Source organism: Ictidomys tridecemlineatus, chromosome 9 (genome assembly GCF_052094955.1).
Source record: "Ictidomys tridecemlineatus isolate mIctTri1 chromosome 9, mIctTri1.hap1, whole genome shotgun sequence".
Classification (NCBI taxonomy): domain Eukaryota; kingdom Metazoa; phylum Chordata; class Mammalia; order Rodentia; family Sciuridae; genus Ictidomys; species Ictidomys tridecemlineatus.
In genome coordinates, this window is record NC_135485.1 from 135,910,055 (window position 1) to 135,927,000 (window position 16,946).

At 34.9% G+C, this 16,946-nt stretch overlaps 1 long non-coding RNA gene across 1 annotated transcript in view; it reads right to left on the minus strand.

Moving 5' to 3' along the window:
• Positions 1 to 241: 241 nt before the first annotated feature.
• The window catches only part of LOC144366948 (uncharacterized), a 42,902-nt gene continuing 26,197 nt past the window's right edge, over positions 242 to 16,946 (minus strand). Inside the window, exon 4 of the long non-coding RNA XR_013426158.1 lies at positions 242 to 805. This is a non-coding gene — a long non-coding RNA (uncharacterized LOC144366948). The remainder of the gene's footprint in view (positions 806 to 16,946) is intronic.

Genomic DNA, 16,946 nt, shown 5'->3' on the forward strand with positions numbered 1-16,946 from the left:
GTTGAAATTAAATAATTTGGGAGTGTGAAATTCACTATAAACTATAGGTTTAATAGTTCTAGTTGATATTTGATAAGCAGAAACAGAGCAAACCCATTTGGGGGTCTATATTTGTGCTTTTATAAGAGTCTAAGTGACAGAGTTCATGCATCAGCAAACATGCCACATACAAAATAGGGTGAAAAGAGATAAAAATATGTTCATAAAAATATCAACTCAAAGTAATAGTCATGTGAATCAATATTGTTCAAATCAAGTTTATTTTTCAGGCATACAGTTATTCTGATTAACAAAATGATTCAATTCTCTGTACTTGGTTGTTATAATCATCTTAATGAATACCTAAGATCTATGTTTTACCTATTGGTAATTAATTATACTGACAGCTACATGCATTCAGGAATGGTTTCCACATAGGCATTTTTTATTATAAGTTCATATATTTGTTTAACATAAGTTTTCTGCTTTCTCCTTTAAAAAAATTTTAACAGTGGTCAAAATAAAATATCTTCAGTAGTTTCACTTCCCAGAGGAGTTTAATAAGGTAAGTCTTTGAATTCCATCCATGCTGAAAGAGTTATTGCATCCCAACATCAAAGCCCCTACGAGTAAGCAGGTGAAGTACTCTGGTTTATAACTTCTCTTTTAATCACTCAAAAACTGGGCAAGCCACTGAAGACAGCTGGCAGAAGCATAGCACTTAATTTTCATTGCAGGGTCTATTTTCCCTCTTCTGCTCTTTGTTCTTTGATAAAAGAGCAACACAATTTTTGAGTTAAATTTCTCTCTTGTTGTCTTCATACCTCTGATAGAGAAAAAAAAAAGAGTAAATATCCATCTGTTCCTACGTTGTCTTTCTCTTCTTTTTCACTTCCCACATTCCCAGTTCAAATTGTCTATTCCTGGCTTAGAATTTATCAGAAGTAATTTGTTCTCTTTTGCGCTCTCACTTTCCCTTTCTTTTTCTTTCAGAGTTCCTATTCAAGTTGCAAAAAGCTGCAATAACTAGCAACAATTAGTCTTCTACAGCAGCTGCTCCATCATTACAAAGCAGTAACTGTGCTTCTCTATGTCTGTGGGATGATCCAAATGGCCCACTTCATTCTATCATCTATGCAAAAGCTGTGCAAGATACACTAGCCAGTTCTAAATGAACAGCCAATGTAGCAACAAAATTCTTCACTGGGAAACTGATATCACTCTCCGCAGACTTAAGTGTTTCCCCTTATAACAATCTAAATCAAACTCTCCCATTTCTGGAGTAGGGCAATTCAAGATTTAAAGAAAGAAATGGTATTCATTATTATTTTGAACCTTTAAAAATGTTTGGAAATGTGGAGTGGTCCTAATTTTGGCACCAGAACACTTCTTCACCCTCATTAATGATACCAAAAACAATACAATGTTTTCCAGAATGTGAATAGCTGAAAGATGTTAATTTATTCCCTAGATAGTGGCCATGTGGCAGACTCCATTGTAGGTACGAGAATTCAACACTGAACAAGATAAAGCTCCATTTTTAAAGAATGTTGCATTCTGATGTTGCTGAAATTAATGAAACTAAATAAATTAGTGCAGTTTCAATGGTATGCCCTATAAAGAAAATAAATAGCACTTACTAGAAAATTTTTTAAAAAATAAGAAGATATAAAGTGTGAGGACTATCAGGATAACTGGGAAAATCCTTCTATACAGGTGATATTTGAATCAGGCAGGAAAAAAAAGAGTTTATTACTTCATTTGGAGAAAAGCATAAAAAATGAGAATCAGCATTTATTCTTTAATACTCAGAGGAGTTTTGCAAATTCAAGGGAAAGAAGGCCAGTGTGGCTAAGCAACAGAGAAGAGAGAGAGCAGTGTCAAGTCAGCTTAGAAAAAGCAGGAGTCAGATACCATGGGTCCCATATAAGATGAAGGAGCTATTCTGTCGCTTCATAGTTTATGGAGGGGGTATTAGGAATAGTAAACAATTATTGTTAGAGGCAATGAAGCAAACAAATAACATAAATTTTCTACCATATCGTAGCCTAAACAGTAGCATCTACTATCTCACAAAAAAATAATTCTATAAAATTCATAAATTAAAACCACCAGAAAACTACTTATTCTGTAAATAATTATATACACATAAACAATCATGTATGTATTATACACAGGTAAATATAAAAATTAAGTGAAACTGTTTTGTGTCCAGAAATAGCTTTATAACACATTTTCTATCATAGTGCATAGACACTTTGTGCCTATAAGTCTTTAGAACTTGTAAAGGCAGAATTCCAGTGGGCATCTTGCATAAATGCTTAAAACTTATAATAAGGTCAAAATCTTGCTTGTAATCATGTTTTTAAGAAGTGGTGATGGTGGGGCAGGGGTTGTGGCTCAGTAGTGGAGCGCTCACCCAGTAGGTGCGGGGTCCTGGGTTTGATCCCTAGCGCCACATAAAAATAAATAAATAAAATAAAGGTATTATGTCCAACTACAACTAAAAAATAAATATTAAAAAAAGAAGTGGTAATGATGATACAATTTAATCTGCTATGTTTTTATAAACAACAATAATATTTTACTTTGTTATAGCTCTGTAAGAACTAAAAGGAAAGCTGATGAATTTTTAGAAAATTCATTAAAATGAGAAAAAAGGAGAAACTTCAGAAAAATAAACTTTTATAAGTTAAAAAAAATTACACAGGAAAGAGAATGTTAATATTTCCAGAATGAAAATAAGGAAATTTATTTATTTATTTATTAATAAAATTATTTATACAGAGGAAAACAACAAAATATTTACTAGCACCTATAGAACACCTTAGATGTTCTTAAAATTTCAGATAAAATATAATGGTCTACTTTCAGAACTTATTGCAGTGAGAGTTTGGTCCAGAATAATGATTAGTCAAGAGAGGCTTTGTGACAGACACAAAGGTCAATTCAAAATGGATCATAGAGGTAGGAATTAGATCAGAAATTTTGCAACTTCTAGAAGAAAATATAGAATCCACACTCCAAGACATTGGTTCAGGCACCAAGTTCCTGGACAAGAAATTTAAATCTCAGGAAATAAAACCAAGAACCAATATATGGGACAGCATCAAATTAAAATGCTTCTGCACATCAAAGGAAACAAGAGAATGAAGACAGAGCTTACAGATTAAGGAAAAATCCTTGCCAACTATTACTCCAACAGGAAATTAATATCAAGAATATACAAAGCCTTTTAAAACTTACACACACACACACACACACACACACACACACACACACACACCCTCAAACCAAATAACCCAATCAATAAATGGGCAAAAGAATTAAAGAGACATTTCTCAAAAGAAGAAATACAAATGGACAAAATGATATGAAAACATGTACAATAACACTGGCAATCAGGGAAATGCAAGTCAAAACTACACCAAGAATTCATGTCATTCCACTCAGAATGACAATCATCAAAAATACAATAATGATAAATTCTGGTGAGGATGTATGGGTATTACTGATGGGACTGCAAATTAGAATAACCACTTTGGAAAGCAGTATGAAGATTCCTCAAAAGATGAGGAATAGAGCCACCATATCAACCACACATCCCACTCCTTGGTTTTTATCCAAAATAACTAAAATCAGCACATTTTTGTGATATAGGCATATCTGTATTTATAGTAGCCCAATTCCTATTAGTCAAGTTATGGAACTAGCACAGTTGCCTGTCAGCAGATAAATGGTTAAAGAAAATGTGGTATGTATACACAATGGAGTTTTGTTCAGCCCTAAAGAAGAAGGAAATTTTGGCATTTGCTGGCAAATGAATGGAACTAGAGAACATCATGCTAAGTGAAATATACCAGACTCAGAAAATCAATGATCAAATATTTTCTGTCATACAGAAGCTAGATGAAAATCATGAAAACAGAAGGGAGTTTAATGGAGTAGAGAAAGGGAATGGAGGGAGAGGGAAGAGGAATAGGAAAAGGGAGGAACTATGGAGTTAAATTTGCAAAATTATGCTATGTATATATATATGGATATTTCACAGTGGATTTCCTTTACACACACACACACACACACACACACACACACACACACACAATAAATAGAGGAAAGACCAGTAGAATAGAGAAAAGGGAACAGAGGGTGGGAAACAGTAAGTCCTGGGGACTGAAGCAAAACAAAGTATATTGCATGCATGTAGGATCATGCAAAGTGAAACCACTATTATGTATGAATATAATGCACAAATAAAGATGTTGAAAAATAAAGACTTTGTGGGATGGGTAGCCCTCAAATTTGTCTTGCAAACCATGTAAGATTTTTTTTTTTTACAAAGAAAATTTCTAGAGGGGAGAGTATGAACAACATCATGGGAACTGAAAATATTGAATCATGTACCGAGAAAATCACACGATCCAGTTCATTGGTTTATGAAATGCTTAGAAGTGTAGGTGGGAGATAAATTTAAAAAGCCATGTGAGAATCATATATTGAAGACTCTAAAAAGTAAAATCATCTATTCTTCCTTTCCATGTCCCCACCTCCTTTCTCCTTTCTTTCTTATTCCTCCTTCCACCGTCTTTCTCTGATATTTTCCCACATATTGCTTGATTGCCGTTCTATTCGCTTGTATGTATCACATTTAGTGATGTTGATTTCCTGTAGTTAGAGGTGTTTCTTAAGTTGTGTTGTAAGCATTCTTTTATAAGCTCTTATGAATGAATGTTCCAGGGTAATCAAGTATGTCTATTGGTTTATTTTGTTCTTTTGGGAATAAGTACAGACTCCAGGCAAATTAAGGATGATCTATATTGCCAGGCACCCATTACCCAATGTGAAATTAATCAGGAGTTCCTCGTATCTGGGGAATCTAAGGCACGAGGGTTATATTTATGCTAATTTTGTTAATATGGCTGGAAGGCAACAGGGTATAGCCAAGACACAAAGCAGCTTTGGTTTCCTAAGAATAGAATTCAATTCTCAGCTACACCAAAGGAATCATTCATACTATATAATACCAAAAAAAGAAAATGATCCTTTGCCACTTAACAATATATTGAGAACATTTCCACAGGTTAGCAATTCTGTGTAAGTGGATTATTTTAACTACTGCTTTGGATTTTGTTGTGTATTGGTACCAGGGTACACAAAACTTACACCATCTGTTGTGTACCCATGGATACTTTAAGTTATTTAAATATTTTACACCATTATCAATGATGTAATGACCATATGTTTATGTGCTTTTTTAGTAAATATCTGAATACAAATATGTGCACATTAAAATTTTATTGTTATTGATAAATTGTCCTAAAATAAACTGAAGCCATTTATCAACCCATCAAGAATGTGTGAAAGTGTTGCCTGTTTACTCATTCAGTTTTTTATTTTGTTAGTGTTCTAGAATAACATTTGAAATAAAAGTTTTAAAAATCAGAAAATTGCACCATATTGATTTTTCTGTCATTTCAATTGTTTTTCCATAATACCCTATTCAATACCTACCTTCCATCCTCTATTTAAGAGAGGTATATAGCAGTATAAAATAAAGTATAATATTATCAACATATTTATATACAAAGTAAACATATGTTCTTTTTGATATGAACATAAGTGTATACTTTGAAATTTCAGAAATAAGTGTTTCCATGTAGCATCCTATTATTTTATAATAATTTGTTAAAATATCTTAACTATAATAGGTCACCAAAGTCACATGTAAATTAATATGCTATTATCAATAAATACCTTTATCCTACATAAATTTCTCTTATCAAGAGATACTTTTATGCTAAAGATAATTCTCTTACATATTTAATCTCTGGTATTATGTTTTTATAGTTCAGAATAAAACAATATACTTCAGCATTTTATCTTTTAAATACATATTTTCTGTATAAAGTACAAAATATTTAAATATTGAATCCCTATCCATTTTTTTCTATTGTTCTGTGGATGACAAAATATATTTTATTTGATCTTCACAAAAAAAAAACTTACTATAAGGATAGTAACACTATGATTTTAATTTTTTCACTTTTTTTTCAGTTGAGGACAATTTAGAAAACTATTTCCTGAAGGAAATAAGGCCATATTACCATTCAGTAGAAAAATATGGCTCAGCATAAACAGTAGATTACCACCTGCCCATTCAATTAAGACAGAATCAAGATGCACTACACATTTTCTTCCTCCTTTTTTAGCCACACTAATAATGAGCCAAGACTGACTGGTATAGCTATTGCCTATTCTGGTAGATCTGACATTCAATCTGATTGATTGGTACTTGATCTGTGTTGGCTTTTGAATACCTGAATATTATACCTGATTACATCTCACTCCATATCAAATCAGTCTTCAGGAACTATAATTTCTACTTCATAATCCTCTCTACAATATGTCTGTTTCTCAACATTGTCACATAAATATTCACTAAGTATTTTAAAACAAGACAGTGTCCTCTCTTTCTGAATACTAAAATAAATTTCAATCTCCTATATCAAGACTATTGCAAAGATCCATAAATGGTTTCAGCATTTTTAAGACAAAACACACACTCATTTGCATGATATGAGGGGTGTATGTGTTTGCATGTGTGTGTGTGATTTTATATATATATAAAATATATAGATACACATCTTTCTGTCTTAATTGAATGGGCGGGTGGTAATCTACTGTTTATACTGAGCCATATTTTTCTACTGAATGGTAATATATATATATATATATATATGAATATATAGAACAATGAAGCAAACATATCTGGGTTAAAATTTTGGCTTCATTGTTTTTCATTTCCTTAATTTGGGAGAAAAGATTTAATGTCTCTTGGTGTGAAGTTTTCATCCATTAGATATTGTTCAATGAAACTATTTCATAGAGTGTGTAACAAGTCTAGAATGTGTCAACTTTTCAATAATTATTAGCTTTTCTCCATAAACACCACTACCATCATCATCAAATGTGGCCTCAATATTAAAAATATATTCCGGCCAATTACAGCTTCATCTCTTGCTAATCTAAAAATTGAAACATAGACATTGATGCTAACATAAAACCACACAAATAATTTATTCTAGTTCTCATTTATATTGAGATTAATTTTATAATTAAAATTGTCAATACTTATAGATGCACAACTTGAAATTTGATATACATATATATTCTGAAATAAATTTAAGTATTTAAATTTCAGAAGTCCTACTTCATCATAGGATGACACTTAATGCTAAACATTCAATGTCCTTTGCCACTGTGCCAGTCTCATGTAAATGTTCCTGCATGATTTACAGCACAGTCTGCTGTGGTAGCTGCAGGATCTTTATATGCCCCTGTCTAGCCTCTCCAGCTTTCACGGCATGTCATAGGTGGGAGCTGGATGACCTGAACATATCATTCTCTATTTGCAAGGCTTCTACTGCAATTTATTCATCATAGTAAGATCTACACAATTTTTACCTTTGCTCTGTATCTTTCCAGTACTAGAGGTTCTACATAAACCATTGCTTGTTTCTACTTGTGACTCATCGTACATGTGTCACCATCTAGATGACAAATCAGCAATTACTTTCATCTGATTAATAAATGACCTTGTTTCAGAGTGTCATTCAAAATGTCTCTTTTGTGTGGTCACTCTTAAGGCCAAATACTTTGTGTGGATTGAGTCAAAACACAGTGCCTGGGCCAAGAATTTGAGAAGAATATCATGGAAAATAACCTCTAGGCAGAGTGAGACAATAGTATCAGTGAATCAGGGAATGAGGAAAAGCCAATTAGAGATGCATGAATGATAAAACTGGTAGAGACAATCAATGAGGGCTTAACTAAGTTTGCACCCTGTAAACATTCCAGAATGCTCCCTAGAATAATCCAATGGATGTGAAAATGGGACATTTATCCATCATTTCCATTTGATGGTGGATGTTGGAATTGCAAATCCCAACGTTGTTGAACTGTGCGAGTTTGTGAACTGCATGGGTTTTGGGGCAGATGGGGGTGGGGAGGATGGCTCATAACTGAGGTGGGACATTGTAAATATGCAAGGAACTTTCTGTCAGTTACAAGAGAACAAGTTCTTGAGGATAAAATATAGGTCATTAAAATCTCGAAAGAAATTTATTTGTGAAATAATAATCAGTATTTCAGTGGAATGGTAAAAATAAGAATCTGGTTGCAATGAGTTGAACAGAGAAGTGGGGTGAGGATATGGTGTACGATGTCTGTAAGAGTCATTCAAGAAATTTCTGTCAAAATAGGAAAAATAAGGTGATAAAAGATGGTATAATTCAATGCAAGCTACGTTTTTTTTCTCTTTCATTTTTTTTTAACACAAGAGATATTCATGTAAACATTAGGCAAAGTATCATAACAAGGGTGATTCTGAGGAGAGAAGGATTTCAGTTGCAAAGTTCCAAGAGATGGTGTCAGGATGAGGTGCAGAGAAGAGATCAGAAATGTGATTTGCTTGAACAATTGGGGTGGGAATGATGCATTTCCTGTGGGAAGAGTTCTTCAAGATGGTGTTGTTTGCACCGTTTCTCTCTTCCCTTTTCTACATTTCCTGACAACTTCCAGGTACTGACTCTTCCAGACACTTTGGTCCTGGATTCTGTAAGAAGAACAAAGATGGTGTGGAAGCAGGGCAATGGGTACTTCTCTGATGGATATACCAGCAAGAGGAAGAAGGAAACTGTTGTGTTTAAGCCATGAAGAATATTTCTTAACTCCTATGGGACTGATCAGGAGGCATTTTTGATAAAGGCAAAAAAAGTTAATTAGGGATATGGATGCTGATTTGATCAAAAAGTTTGGTGGTAAAAAAATAAGATTTGATGATTTGTAAATGATTATTTACATTTTCATAATAAATTAAGAGGCACAGCATCAGATAAGTGTAAGAGAGCTTAAGAAATACCCTAAGAAATAAAAGTATCTTGCGTGAAGCATGGAGACATTTGAGACATTTCTTTACCAATTTAAATGAGATTTCTTAGTATTATTATCTTGAGAAACCATTCAGAATTTCTGCACTTGCACAAAAAATGTTTTCAAAGCAATTCAAGAACCCAGTGAAACTTTGTGTGTGTGTGTGTGTGTGTGTGTGTGTGTGTGAGAGAGAGAGAGAGAGAGAGAGAGAGAGAGAGAGAGAGAGAGAGAGAGATTTCAATTATTCTATGTGCTCCTTTGTAATGGGTTTAGTATTGTAGCCATTTCTCTTTCTACTATACTACTTGTGATGTCGAAATATTTTACTTTTTATGTGCACTGGTACAAAGTTGACTGAGTCAAAATGTTCCATCTCTTGCTAATCTGACTCTAATATCATATTTTGTGGTGTTGCTGGTCTAATGTGTGAGGTCACCCATCATGACTCTTTCATGAGAAAGAAATAGAGACAGAGTGTATACACATTTTGTTTTTTTAAATAGTAAGTTAGGATTCCTCAGATTTTTAAAAGTTTACCTGATGAAATAATTGTCCAGAATTCCAAACTTCCACACATAGAGGTTATTGGGAATCTTTTGCTTAAATTTTACTGCCACTGAATTTCTTTTTATCAAAATAATCACATTAGTTTAAGCTAATTAATTTTGTCTAATTTATATATATTCATTAGTAAATTGAATACTCCTTCCTGAACAGTCATTATTTTAATTTTTTAAATAATTAAGCTTGGGATCATATGGAGGAGTCTACAGTATTTTGAAATTCTGATGAAAAATAATAAGCTATTTTATAAGATAATGGCAAAAGTTAATAATTGTGGACACTTTCCTATAAATTTTTCATTTATCTCTATGTAAACTTAAAATTGAATAATTGTTTAAGAATATTAAATTCACTTTTATTAAAATGAATCCTGTTTTTTTTTTTAATACAAAGATATCCTTGAAGAGTTTTTCCTGTGTAAAAGCTATTGACTAGGCAGAGGAGCAGGAGAGTACATGAGGGTGTGATATATTTTAATATTCAGGGGTAGAACCACCAGGTTGTCTCCTTGTTCTTCCTCCACTGTACCACGGAGTCACTTAAAAAAATTCTGACACAATTTACGTAATGCCGTCTTAGGCTTTTGTGTCTTATAAAAAATGCAGCATGCATATTGTCATTGCCATCACTACCAGAATCTGAAAGAAATTAAAAATCTGTATATAATGGCATTAAGTAGATAACCAATTCAAACTGACAAGGAATTAATGAGGGGAACTCTCTGAAGGGGAATTTTTGAATAAAGAGGTAAAGGAGATAGATGTCTTGCCATTATTTAAGACACTGTTAATCGATTCTATTAGGACCTTAAAATACACTTTACTAACATTGAAAGTTCTTTTTCAAATCATTATTTTAATATGCCAAAACTGTCTTTATGAACTTGTGCAGTGATCTTTGTCTCCGTGTCAGCATAAACGACAAAGTCAAGTGAAAAACATTAGGAAGACTCTATTGATTGGTATCCAGGACCCTGAGACTATTATTGGAACTTATATAAATCATCTGCTTCCAAACTAATGCATGTCTTGGAGCTATAGTCAGCTTGATGAAAGCTAATTTGGAGAAAATATATTTTCTATGCGTCCTTGATGGTATAACTGTAGACTATGCATCACAAATACTGGTGACAATGTTTAGAATATGTAAAAATTCATGAATAATGTATGTTGGTCTTAGCCTTTAATAGTATCTTAATAATAGTATCAGATAATTTATTTTCCGTGAAGTTATTTAGAGAATTTTTCTTAAGAAATGAGAGCATCTTCTGTAGAATTCATGTATCCCATATTTTGAAGAACATTTTATTTATTTCATATGCAGTAGGGATGAGTGCCAATCTTTCATCAAAGCTATTTTTTCTTTATATTTTCATTCTTTAGTATTAATAATATAATTAATCATTATAGAGGTATTAACTTCAGCTCACAATTAAAATTGAACATACCCATTTATTTTCTGATGAAATGATTAAATAGCAGGTTATTGTTTATGAGTAGAGAAATTTCACTGGACAAACGATGGTTCCTCAAATGTATTAAGTTTCTTGTAACAGAGGCAGATGCGTAACTATTATCCACTTTTGAAATCTTTTCACCTACTCATCCTACCTATTTTCAGAAAAGTCTCCTGCTCATCCTATAGACAGACAATCCCAGCAATATATCAAAAGCTACATATATGACAGAGTGGAATGATTAAAAGAAACCACATCCTAACAATAATATTGGGCCAAATACAACATCTATATTCTGATGGCTAAACATTGAAATCCCTTGGCAACCCATAATGTTGAGTATCTATTATTTCTAACTAAAATAGTTCCTAACTGATACTATTTCAACTTTAGACCTGATGTCAAAGCCATAGGCAAAATATTCTTCATAATCTAACTTGATTCATAGAGATACAGGAAGTGAGATGATTTCTGGCTGAACTATTCAGTTACTGAGTCACCTGCTGTCCCACAAGCATGGGAATCTGGATGGATTCCCCCAAATTGCCTGTGCTCTACCCAGTGAAGGGAATGAGATGAACATCATTATCCTAGGTACAGATAGGACCACACATGTGGTAGGACTCTACATCACGTACAACTGGAGAAATGAAAAGTTGTGCTCCATTTATGTACAATGAATTGAAATGCATTGTGCTACTATGTATAACTTATTAGAACAAATTTTAAAACTGAAAATAAATAAATAAAAGTAATAAAGAGATAGCCTTGTTAACTTAGATTAGATCAGATGGGGGTTACCTGAAATAGTGAGGAAAACAGGGGCTAAGAGATAGAGAGGCTGCATGGAAGGTGGAAGGAGACCCTCATTGTTATACAAAATTCTTGTATGAAGATGTGAGGAAAAAAAAAAAGAATAGTGTTACCCTAGATTAGGTAGAGAGAAGTGATGAGAGGGGAGGGGAGGCGTTGGGGAGATAAGGATAGTAGAATGAAACAGACATTATTATTACTGTGTGTATATATGTGACTGCATGACCAATGTGATTCTGCAACCTGTATGTATACTCAGAAAAAATGAGATATTATATCCCATCTGATTCAAATGTATGATCAAGGTCATTGTACTGTCATGTGTAATTAAAACAAATTAAAAAAAATTAAAAAAAAAATTAAAATGCCATAGGAGAACTATAAAAAAAAAAAGGCAGAGAGAGATAGAGGGGTGTGACTGATGCCTAAGAAAAGTCACACTGATCAGCAGGTAAAAATCATTCACCCTGTGAACAGATACATGAGTTACAGAGCCTCTGTATTGGAGGGATTGGGTTCAAATCCATGAAGTAAACCTAAACAGAACTCCAGTGCTAATCTTGCTAACAATAGCAATCAAACAGGACCTTTCTTGGTCCTTATTCACATTTTTGTCTACTTTAAATTTAGATGACTGACAGTAGTTAATAGTATGAATTTTCTAATGCCGCCATGATAAAGTATTTACAAATTTAGAACTTTAAATGATGCAAATTTATTGTCTTATTGTTCATAGGTTGGAATTCTTAAAAGTACCTCATTAAGCTGAACTTAAGGTGTCAGTAATACTACATTTCTTTCTGGTGGCCACAAGTAGAATCCATTTCTTTTCAATTTTCAGTATCTAGATGCCCTCTTTTCTCCTGGGTTCATAACTCCCTTCTTTCAGATAAGAAGCCAGCAAGCAAGAATGCATCTAGTTGAACCTTCTTACATCTTCATCTCTTATCTTTATCTCCCACTCTCTCTGTGTGTCTTCATATTCAGAAAAACATTTCCAGTTTTAAGATGACTATAATGAGACTTGTATTACCCTAAATGATAAAGGCCCTGGGTTCAATCTCTGACACTGCAAAATTTTGTAAAAAATATTATTATAAGGTAATTACAAGTGAACTTCATAAAATATATATTAAGGCAAGAACTTGAACCTTAAAGGAAAAATGTGTTAAGGCAAGTATATTTTCTGAACATATAATTTTCTATTTAACTTAAATGGAAGGCTCTATGTATTTAACTCTGCCCTTATTACATGTGTTATTTAGTTACTAGTCACAGATTCAATTTTGCATGTTATATTATAAGACCTACACTCATAAATAGGCTTACCTCTTGGCATAAAAATTCAGCCATTTATGCAAAAAAAATATATACTGAAGAAAAGATAGCCTCTTCAACAAATGGTGCAGGGAAAACTGGAAATCCATATGCAGCAAAATGAAACTAAACCCCTGTTCCTCATCATGCATAAAATTCAAAGTGGATCAAGAACTTAGGAATTAAACTGGAGACCCTGCACTTAATAGAAGGAAAAATAGGCTCAAAATCTTCATTTGCATTTTTCTAATTGCTAGAGATATTGACCCATGGCATGATTTCATTCTTTATCACTTCAGATCAGGCCCAACTTTCTTAATAAGACTCCTATATTGCAAGAATGAAAATCAAGATTCAATAAATGGGATGGATTCAAACTCAAAAGCTTCTTCTCAGAAGAAGAAACAATCAGGTGAATAGAGAGCCTACAGAATGGGAGTGAATTTTTACAACATGCACATCAGATAGAGCACTAAACTCTAGGATATATAAAGAACTCAAAAAACTTAATGCCAAAAAACTAAATAACCCAATTAATAAATGGGTCAAGGGACTGAGCAGACACTTCTCATAAGATGATATATAATCAACAAATATATGAAAAAAATGTTCAACATCTCTAACAATTAGAAAAATGCAAATCAAAACTACCCTAAGATTTTATCTTACTCCAGTCATAATGACAGCTATTACAAATACAAACAAGAATAAGTGTTGGTGAGGATGTGGGGGAAAGGGCACACTCTTACATTGATGATGGGACTGCAAATTGGTGCAGCCAATATGGAAAGCAGTAAGGAGATTCCATGGAAAACTTGGAATGGAACCACCATTTGATTCAGCTGTACCACTTCTTTATTTATACCCAAAGAACTTAAAAACAGCATACTACAGGGACACCGCCACATCAATGTTTATTGCAGCATAATTCACAAAGCTAAACTATGGAACAAACCTAGATGCCTGTCAATCGATGAATGGATTAAGAAAATGTGGTATATAAACACAATGGAATATTATTCAGCAATAAAAGAGAATAAAAATCATGGCATTTTCAGGTAAATGGATGCAGTTGAAGAATATCATGCTAAGTGTAGTAAACCAATCCCCTAAAACCAAATGCCAAATGTCTTCTTTGATATAAGGATGCTGATTCATAATGGGGATGGGGGGCATTGGGATAAATAGACAAACTTTAGATAGTTTGGAAAAGGAAAGAGATGGAAAGAGCGGGGGTCTGGGGGCAAGAAAGATGGTGGAATAAGATGGGTATCATTGTCTAAGTACAAATATGAAGAAACGAATGGTGTGAATATACTTTGTGTTCAACCAGAGACATGAAAACTCATGCTCTATTTGTGTAATATGAATTGAATTGCATTCTGCTGTCATATATAACTAATTAGAATAAATAAGAAAATTTAAACAAATAAATTTAAAAAACATTTAGCCATTTACAAATCTTTTATTCTAATTCAATTTTTTTTTTTGAAAAGTAAATGCCATTTAAAAATAGTACTTTAAGGATGTGGAGAAAAATGAACATTGTACACTGCTGGTTGAAATGTAAAAAAAAAAAAAATGTACACTCCATTATGGAAAACACTGTGGAGGTTCCTTAAAATAAACCAACTACCACATGATCCTGTTTCACACACCTGAGTGTATACCCAAGAGAATGAGGTCAACACACAAAAGAGGTACCCACATATCTTTTTTTTTATTGTGGCACTGTTCACTATAGGAAAGCCAGGAATCATCCTAGATACCTGTCACAAAAGAACAGAAAAAGTAACTAAGGAAGTGGAGTGGAGGCGTAAACCTGTAATCCCAGTGAACAGCGAGGAACAGAAGATTGCAATTATGAGGCCAGCCCGGGAAATTTTGTGAAACCCTGTCTCAAAGATATAAAGGGATTGGAACATAGTTCAGAGGTAAAATGCCATGGGTTTGTTTGTATCCTATTACTGCGAAAAATAAATAAGTACATAAAATTCAAAATATTGCATATACACACCATGGAATATCATTCAGCTATGGAAGAATGAGATCATGCCATGGATCAAAGTGAAGGTCATCATTTAAGTAAAATAAGAGACTGGCCCGCCCTGATTGTCCTCTGGGAGGGAGGGCTGGGTATGGGGTGCTCCCCCAATCTCTCCCACAGGTCAGGAGGGAAGGGAGGGCTAAAAACCCCCGACATCTTGCGCCCCATGCGGGGCATGAAGAACTCAGTTCACCAAGAGTGAGAGTATCGAGCCAAGACAAGCGAGTTTTCCGAGGTAAGGGTATCCCTGGAAAAATGGGGCAATCTCACACTAGGCATAACGACCCAGATCTTATGCTCAAAAGCTGAGTTTTAGAGATGCGCAGGCCAAAAAGGTCTGGGAAACCTTGACACTCGTGGTGTCCTGGTTGATAGCTGAGGGGGATGAGGAGGGAGAGATTTGTGAGAAGGAGCCCCAGGCATTTCTTCTTGTGGCCTACTGCAGGCCCCACTGGGCCCCGGGTGTCTGCCCTGTCCAGTCCCACTCCACCCTCCGGCATTAGGCCACCTGGGACTGCACAGAACAGTTGGTGAGGAAGAGGGAAATTTACCTGGGAGAGGATCCCCCTCTGAGGGACTATCTGCCACAGAGCCTGTTTCTCTCCTGGCCCTTCAAGAGGAACATCTAGGGGCAACAAAGACCCTTTTAAGAACCTATTCCTCCTACCACTAATCCTTGGCCTGGTTCCCTAAATTCCACACTTACTCCCCCTGTCCAGGAACACATGGTAGACAGTGGGGATGAGGATCGGACTCCGCCATATTGTCATCCCTCCCCCGACGGAAATTCTCTGCCATCTTATTAAAAAAAAAAAAAAAAAAAAAAGGCCATCTCTGAGGATGGGTCTAATTTGCCCTGGGCTGAAACCATCCTCTAGGGTCTGGAAAGCTCACACTCTGCCTAAGATACCCTGCCCCCAGTGTAAAAAGGGATTTCATTTGACAAAAGGATTATAAATCCAAATGATATTGAGGGGAAGCCTTTAATCTAGTAATGGGGTGCCCTCCAGCCCCATCACCCAAAGGAGGCGCCCCAGCCTAGACACTGGCCCAGGGCCCACTGGCAGGACAAGTGGCCAAGCCAGGCCTGGTGGGAGCCCTGTGGGCGGGGCCAAGCGGAGTCCCCTGCTGTGAGCCCGAGCCCAGGACCTGCCCAACCAGGAGGCACAGTCTCCAGGCTCTTGCTCCCTGTGTGGCTGGAGGCAGCTGGAGTCCTGGACACTCCCCAGGGCCCTCTGAGGTTGCCAGGGGACAACCATAGGGAGAGAGAATGACCTTCCAGCACCACCTGAGGAAAAAGCTTTCTTCAAATTGGCAAAATAATGAAATGAAAAATGTGAACATTTTAGCTATGGATGGGAGCATAAAAATTTGCCAGCCAAGGAGCCAGTGGAGACACAGAGGGCCCTGTCTCATACTGATTGGTGGCTGCGAGGAGGTTGCTATGGATCTCCACCTAGCCTGACTGAGTCAGGGACACCTGGCAGAGCAGATCTCTCCTGTTATTTGTAGATAAACAACTTAGCAGGGTGGGAATGTGCCTAGGAGTGCTCTGTGGGTTTTTCCAAGGACAAAGCCCATGTCCCTTCCTTGGACAGCTTTGCTCTGAGATAGAGGCTGGTTTTTCAGTGTTATGTGTTGTATGTCTGTATGTGCGTATGTCCATATGTCATACACATGATATGAAAATTGGCAGATATATGAGGAGCCCTCATGAAAAATTAAAATAAAAATGGATAAATATCTTTTTAAAAAAATAAAAAAAATTAAATAAGAGAGATGTAGAAAGAGATATATTTTTTTCTTTCATATACTAGAAATCTAAAACAAACTAAAAGG